General features: G+C 48.4%; 6 non-coding genes and 1 pseudogene across 6 annotated transcripts; 2 read left to right on the top strand and 5 right to left on the bottom strand.

Moving 5' to 3' along the window:
• Positions 1–871: 871 nt before the first annotated feature.
• LOC136278625 (U1 spliceosomal RNA) lies at positions 872–1,049 on the bottom strand (annotated as a pseudogene).
• Positions 1,050–1,286: 237 nt separating this feature from the next.
• On the bottom strand, positions 1,287–1,475 carry LOC136278629 (U2 spliceosomal RNA). Its single transcript, XR_010716450.1, has one exon. It is a non-coding gene; the product is annotated as a U2 spliceosomal RNA (small nuclear RNA).
• A 508-nt stretch (positions 1,476–1,983) lies between these two features.
• LOC136278622 (5S ribosomal RNA) lies at positions 1,984–2,102 on the top strand. Its single transcript, XR_010716444.1, has one exon. It is a non-coding gene; the product is annotated as a 5S ribosomal RNA (ribosomal RNA).
• A 988-nt stretch (positions 2,103–3,090) lies between these two features.
• On the bottom strand, positions 3,091–3,254 carry LOC136278616 (U1 spliceosomal RNA). The gene has a single exon (XR_010716438.1). It is a non-coding gene; the product is annotated as a U1 spliceosomal RNA (small nuclear RNA).
• A 232-nt stretch (positions 3,255–3,486) lies between these two features.
• On the bottom strand, positions 3,487–3,676 carry LOC136278628 (U2 spliceosomal RNA). The gene has a single exon (XR_010716449.1). It is a non-coding gene; the product is annotated as a U2 spliceosomal RNA (small nuclear RNA).
• Positions 3,677–4,193: 517 nt separating this feature from the next.
• Positions 4,194–4,312, top strand: LOC136278611 (5S ribosomal RNA). Its single transcript, XR_010716434.1, has one exon. It is a non-coding gene; the product is annotated as a 5S ribosomal RNA (ribosomal RNA).
• Positions 4,313–5,294: 982 nt separating this feature from the next.
• On the bottom strand, positions 5,295–5,457 carry LOC136278624 (U1 spliceosomal RNA). The gene has a single exon (XR_010716446.1). It is a non-coding gene; the product is annotated as a U1 spliceosomal RNA (small nuclear RNA).
• Positions 5,458–7,500: the final 2,043 nt, after the last annotated feature.

Genomic DNA, 7,500 nt, shown 5'->3' with positions numbered 1-7,500 from the left:
AGGGGGGGAAAACACCCTTTTTGTCAAAAATCGGCCAGCTAATGGCGAAAAACTAGTGCGATCGACTTTTCTTACAGAGCGCGCGCGAGCGAGTGAGCACGCGCGAGATGAACAGTTCATGATGTCAAATTCTACTTCTGTGATATCAAATCATTCCAAATAACGAACGAAAAAATGCGCTGAATAGGAAAAAAACGCACACTTCTGAGACGCAGTTTTAAGCCATCGTGACGTGGCAAAACACTCGCCATTAACTTCCAAGAGGAGGCGCGCGAAAAACGGCACTGAAAGTCGACAAGGGACTGGATCAGACTGCAAACGAATCGGGAAAAAGGTTCGATACTTTTACTACTCTGCTGTTTGTTTCCTTCCCTCGTTTCATTCGTTCACTCGCTTGCTCGCACAACAGCAGGATACACTAACGATAGCAATAGCATTTCTAAAAGCGGCGGCTTATGACAATAAAACCGCTCAAAATCGGTTCAAAGTGTACTCACGGTCCAAGTCGAATGCCCTTCTATGCTCGCTCGCCGGTCGATCGGCCGTTTGGTTTCTTTCATTTCAATTTCCCTTCGCGCGCATCACAGCACGGCACGGCACGCACAACTGCAAATACAAACGAACAGGACTTTACACACAATAGAGCAGACAGGCCTTGAACAAAAACAGCCAGCAAAGTGGACGCACCGCCCGAAAAAAACCTTGTTTCCTTCCTCCAGTCTCTCCAATGCACTTCTACCCCTCCAAAGTGCCAAAAACCTTGGCCAGTTGTGCGTCCTTTGCTTTCTTTGCAAGTCCCGGTCCACTGCAAAAGCAAAATACCCTCGATAGTCAGTAAGAGGGCCATATAGACATAGTTTGGAGCCTTTTGCGGGGACGAGCGCGAACGCAGGTCCCCACTACCAGAAATTATACGCTCGAGTTACCCACATTTGGGGTAATCGCAAGGGTCAAAAAAATCCTGCTTCTTTAATCCAAAGTGCAATGAAAGGGCCTCGCCTTGAGAGGACGCCTCCTTGATCACAGTACCTCCCGCGTCAGGTAAGTATGCTTTTTCAGCGTCTGCCCTCGGTGAAAAAATCCACTTACCCCTAGGTCCTTGTGGTAGTGCTTTGCGCACTTCAGAAAACGTAGGCCAGCGGCCGTTCCTGCCATTGTCTTAGTTGTTGTCTGAATTATCATCCCTCTTTCACCTCTTCCCCCTCTAAGGGCGGGCGGGGCTCCTGTAAACATAAAAGAATGCTATACCGTTGACTTTGTTTTGGATTGAATGTGTCTTCCCCAGAGGGAAGTGGGCCGCACTCGGAGGTAGTGCTATACCGAGGCAACCCGTGGCTGGGACGAGGCAAGCCTCTTTTCCACAGCCCAGTTCCAAAAATCAGTTTAATATATGAGCTGCTCAATGAGCAGCGTATCAGATATTAAGCTGATAAGAAAGATACTACACTTACTTAGCAAAAAGGCCGAAAAGCCGAGATGCCGAAGCATGCCCTGGGTGAGGGGGGTGGTCGAGGGATCCTTCCCACGGTTTATGGTGGATAGTAGCAGGTCGCCCCCACAAGCCCTTGCGAGTCCCGCAGACGGTCCCAGAGGCTGACCCGTTTGGTATCTCCTCACTGTAAGATTTTAAAGCCAGATACACGCACCTACGGAGCTAAAACATTGTATAATAGGTTTTTAGGACACGTTATGTCTCTGGGACCCCTCCCTCCCCTCCCTAGGGAATAGTGCTTCAAATCGATGCTCCTCAATGTGTTAACTGGGTTGAGGAAAATACATTAGGGTTAGGTAACGACTTCGGGGTTAGGGTAACCATTTCTTAGGGTTAGGGTAACAATTTCTTAGGGTTAGAGTATCGATTTCTTAGGGTTAGAGTAACGAAACTAGGGCTTTAGAATTTCAAATTCGCCTACACTCAGGGATGTGGCCGCTTTACAGCCTGAACCTGGCCGATAACAAGCAGAATTTCGACCCCATTTCCTCGTCTACGACCATACCACAGGGAAAGCACCGGTTCTCGTCCGATCACCGAAGTTAAGCCCTGTCGGGCGGGGTTAGTACTTGGATGGGTGACCGCCTGGGAATACCCCGTGTTGTAGGCTTCAATTTTTTGTCTTGCGAACATCTCTAAACGTTTTATCCCAAAATAGCTCTCCATACACCACAATTTCACATAGAGAGCCGTAGGTGAGTGAGGAACAAAATCAAAGCAAAAAACGAGGGGGGGGGAAAACACCTTTTTGTCAAAAATCGGCCAGCTAATGGCGAAAACTCTAGTGCGATCGACTTTTCTTACAGAGCGCGCGCGAGCGAGTGAGCACGCGCGAGATGAACAGTTTATGATGTCAAATTCTACTTCTGTGATATCAAATCATTCCAAATAACGAACGAAAAAAATGAATAGGAAAAAAACGCACACTTCTGAGACGCAGTTTTAAGCCATCGTGACGTGGCAAAACACTCGCACACTTCCAAGAGGAGGCGCGCGAAAAAAAACGGCACTGAAAGTCGACAATGGTTGGATTCAGACTGCAAACGAATCGGGAAAAAGGTTCGATACTTTTACTACTCTGCTAGTTTGTTTCCTTCCCTCGTTCATTCGTTCACTCGCTTGCTCGCACAAAGGATACACTAACGATAGCAATAGCATTTCTAAAAGCGGCTCCAGTGACAATAAAACCGCTCAAAAGGTTCAAAGTGTACTCACGGTCCAAGTCGAATGCCCTTCTATGCTCGCTCGCTCGGTCGATCGGCCGTTTGGTTTCCTTTCATTTCCTTTCCTTCGCGCGCATAGCACAGCACGGCACGGCACGCACAACCTGCAAATACAAACGAACAGGACTTTACACACAATAGAGCAGACAGGCCTTGAACAAAAACAGCCAGCAAAGTTACGCACCGCCCCGAAACTCACCTTGTTTCCTTCCTCCAGTCTCTCCAATGCACTTCTACCCCTCCAAACGTGCCAACACCTTGGCCAGTTGTGCGTCCTTTGCTTTCTTTGCAAGTCTACCGGTCCACTGCAAAAGCAAAAATACCCTCGATAGTCAGTAAGAGGGCCATATAGACATAGTTTTTGGATGACTTTTGCGGGGACGAGCGCGAACGCAGGTCCCCACTACCAGAAATTATACGCTCGAGTTACCCACATTTGGGGTAATCGCAAGGGTCAACCCAGTCGAAGTGCAATGAAAGGGCCTCGCCTTGAGAGGACTGCCTCCTTGATCACAGTACCTCCCGCGTCAGGTAAGTATGCTTTTTCAGCGTCTGCCCTCGGTGAAAAAATCCACTTACCCCTAGGTCCTTGTGGTAGTGCTTTGCGCACTTCAGAAAACGTAGGCCAGCGGCCGTTCCTGCCATTGTCTGTTGTCTGAATTATCATCCCTCTTTCACCTCTTCCCCCTCTAAGGGCGGGCGGGGCTCCTGTAAACATAAAAGAATGCTATACCGTTGACTTTGTTTTGGATTGAATGTGTCTTCCCCAGAGGGAAGTGGGCCGCACTCGGAGGTAGTGCTATACCGAGGCAACCCGTGGCTGGGACGAGGCAAGCCTCTTTTCACAGCCCAGTTCCAAAAATCAGTTTAATAATATGAGCTGCTCAATGAGCAGCGTATCAGATATTAAGCTGATAAGAACAGATACTACACTTGATCTTAGCCAAAAGGCCGAAGCGATGCCGAAGCAGATGCCGAAGCATGCCCTGGGTGAGGGGGGTGGTCGAGGGATCCTTCCCACGGTTTATGGTGGATAGTAGCAGGTCGCCCCCACAAGCCCTTGCGAGTCCCGCAGACGGTCCCAGAGGCTGACCCGTTTGGTATCTCCTCACTGTAAGATTTAAAGCCAGATACACGCACCTACGGAGCTAAAACATTGTATAATAGGTTTTTAGGACACGTTATGTCTCTTGGGACCCTCCCTCCCCTCCCTAGGGAATAGTGCTTCAAATCGATGCTCCTCAATGTGTTAACTGGGTTGAGGAAAATACATTAGGGTTAGGTAACGACTTCGGGGTTAGGGTAACCATTTCTTAGGGTTAGGGTAACAATTTCTTAGGGTTAGAGTATCGATTTCTTAGGGTTAGAGTAACGAAACTAGGGCTTTAGAATTTCAAATTCGCCTACACTCAGGGATGTGGCCGCTTTACAGCCTGAACCTGGCCGATAACAAGCAGAATTTTCGACCCCATTTCCTCGTCTACGACCATACCACAGGGAAAGCACCGGTTCTCGTCCGATCACCGAAGTTAAGCCCTGTCGGGCGGGGTTAGTACTTGGATGGGTGACCGCCTGGGAATACCCCGTGTTGTAGGCTTCAATTTTTTGTCTTGCGAACATCTCTAAACGTTTTATCCAAATAAATAGCTCTCCATACACCACAATTTCACATAGAGAGCCGTAGGTGAGTGAGGAACAAAATCAAAGCAAAAAACGAGGGGGGGAAAACACCTTTTTGTCAAAAATCGGCCAGCTAATGGCGAAAACTCTAGTGCGATCGACTTTTCTTACAGAGCGCGCGCGAGCGAGTGAGCACGCGCGAGATGAACAGTTTATGATGTCAAATTCTACTTCTGTGATATCAAATCATTCCAAATAAACGAACGAAAAATGAATAGGAAAAAACGCACACTTCTGAGACGCAGTTTTAAGCCATCGTGACGTGGCAAAAACCTCGCACACTTCCAAGAGGAGGCGCGCGAAAAACGGCACTGAAAGTCGACAATGGTTGGATTCAGACTGCAAACGAATCGGGAAAAAGGTTCGATACTTTTACTACTCTGCTAGTTTGTTTCCTTCCCTCGTTCATTCGTTCACTCGCTTGCTCGCACAAAGGATACACTAACGATAGCAATAGCATTTCTAAAAGCGGCTCCAGTGACAATAAAACCGCTCAAAAGGTTCAAAGTGTACTCACGGTCCAAGTCGAATGCCCTTCTATGCTCGCTCGCTCGGTCGATCGGCCGTTTGGTTTCCTTTCATTTCCTTTCCCTTCGCGCGCATAGCACAGCACGGCACGGCACGCACAACCTGCAAATACAAACGAACAGGACTTTACACACAATAGAGCAGACAGGCCTTGAACAAAAACAGCCAGCAAAGTTACGCACCGCCCCGAAACTCACCTTGTTTCCTTCCTCCAGTCTCTCCAATGCACTTCTACCCCTCCAAACGTGCCAACACCTTGGCCAGTTGTGCGTCCTTTGCTTTCTTTGCAAGTCTACCGGTCCACTGCAAAAGCAAAAATACCCTCGATAGTCAGTAAGAGGGCCATATAGACATAGTTTGGATGACTTTTGCGGGGACGAGCGCGAACGCAGGTCCCCACTACCAGAAATTATACGCTCGAGTTACCCACATTTGGGGTAATCGCAAGGGTCAACCCAGTCGAAGTGCAATGAAAGGGCTCGCCTTGAGAGGACTGCCTCCTTGATCACAGTACCTCCCGCGTCAGGTAAGTTTTTTATATTTAAGGTGAACGGCCAGGCTCCCGTGAGGGCGGTGCAATGCCTGCCGATCTCAGAACCTAATCCAACCCATGGCTGAAAGTGCAATGCCTTAGGGTTGGGTCCACCATAAACCGAGGGCCACCAGACACCAACTTCGTTGGGGAATCGAACCCCACCTCGCAAACATTGAACACACTCACACCCAAAAATTGAACACCGCCCACTCCAAACACAACGAACAAAAACGGATACAAAAACATAGAAAAACTAGTATTTACAATATTACATTATTTAAAACCAGGACCTTAAATACTTTATTCACATATTATTACTTAGATAGTATTGTTTACTAATATTTACTACAATTTCGTCCTACATTTCGGAACTCCCACAACAGAAGGGGGGGCAGAACGCTTCAGCAGCTCTGCAGCAAGAACTGCAAGCAGTAGGACCACAGGACGAGACTTAGAAACGCCATCATTTACAACATTAATTACACTATTATCCACATTGTACTGGTAAAATTACAAACTGTGGCCTTCTTAACCCACAAAGCCTTGGCGGGAAGCCTCCGACATTGCCGACCATTGAGTCCACAAAACTCCACACACAAAACGTTATCATGCTCCGTAGGACCAATCTGGTCAACAAGAGAGCCCTGAAACCAATCAAAAAGGAAGGGTCCCCCTGTACTTCAAGAAGATACTGCGCAAACCCACTTCAGACTGCTCACCACTCGTATCCACTCTAGCGATACGAAGAAGATTTGGATCCACACTGAGAGACACCCATTTTCCAAAACTACCGACACCAACTCCAAAAAATCCGTAGGGGAAACCTCACGCACCCTCATATCCCTGTAGGACAGAACAAGGCTGGATCCTTAGAACAGCGGCATAACTCATCCCGATACCACTTCAAAACCTTCCTACGAATAACAGAATCTGCGGGGGTCTGCACATCCTCAGTAACTACAGGACCGGGGGGGCTCGCCCCAACCAACAGGCGCACTAACTCGACTAGGGACAGGAACAGGGGTACTAACAGCAACCTAATCCTCCACATAGCATCCACAGCATCCTCAATCGTATCCGAAACCTCATTCTCCACAACCCATCTTCAACCACACCCTCGACTACATCTAATCATCCTCATCCGAAACCACATCTCCACACCACATCTTCAACCGCACCCTCATCACATCCACAACCACACCCTTATCCAAACCGGCAGAACTTTCAGAGACAACAGGCACAACAGTCCCAGAGGGGTCAGGGACGCCTCAGGGACAGCTGCCTCTGTTGGAACAACAGACGGACCCACGGCCGGACACACGCATGCGCTTTGTGGTCTGGGGAACCACACCTTCTACATTTCCGTTGAACTGGCAATCTGCGGCCTTATGGCCATTAACTTTACATATCTGGCAGAACGGAGGGATACCCCTATACCAAACCCGCAAAGGATAGTCGTCAATGCGGAATCAGCAGGGACTGGATCCGATAATAACATCCTAAGAATCCGTGACCCAGTTAGAAGGCCCGGAATTCCTGAAAATACGGGTGGTTACTACTGATAACTTCTCCGTATTTTCTTAGCTCATCACAGATCAGAGCATCGTCACCTTCGGCCGGAAAATAGTGTACATTACACCAAAAAGACCCGGCGGCTTGTCAAGAAGACCGTTCACACTAAGATCGTGCCCCATCCAACGCCAGTGACCCCATACGACACAAAATTCTTCTTTGTCTGAGACTTCTTAAAAGTAATACGAAATCAAGCCCCTAGGGACAAAAACTTGAATGGCAGAAAGCCTTTTTTCAACCTCAATCATGCTCCCCTAAGCGAGAGCCATCACACGGTCCTTCTTCATAATTAGCCCACCCTACACTGACGCGTGAATCACGCCCGTCCTGACACACTCAACCCCCCATGGCACAAAACTAACACCACCCACCAAAAGTGGATGGCGGGGGACCCGAAAAAAACGGCAAAAACCTGCTGAGCTGGCAAAATACCACACTCAACGGCCCCCCCAAAAAAGCCAAGAAGAAAA

Source organism: Pocillopora verrucosa, unplaced genomic scaffold, assembly GCF_036669915.1.
Source record: "Pocillopora verrucosa isolate sample1 unplaced genomic scaffold, ASM3666991v2 scaffold_28, whole genome shotgun sequence".
Classification (NCBI taxonomy): domain Eukaryota; kingdom Metazoa; phylum Cnidaria; class Anthozoa; order Scleractinia; family Pocilloporidae; genus Pocillopora; species Pocillopora verrucosa.
Note: the sequence above shows the minus strand (reverse complement) of the source record. Positions and strands in the feature narration are given on the sequence as shown.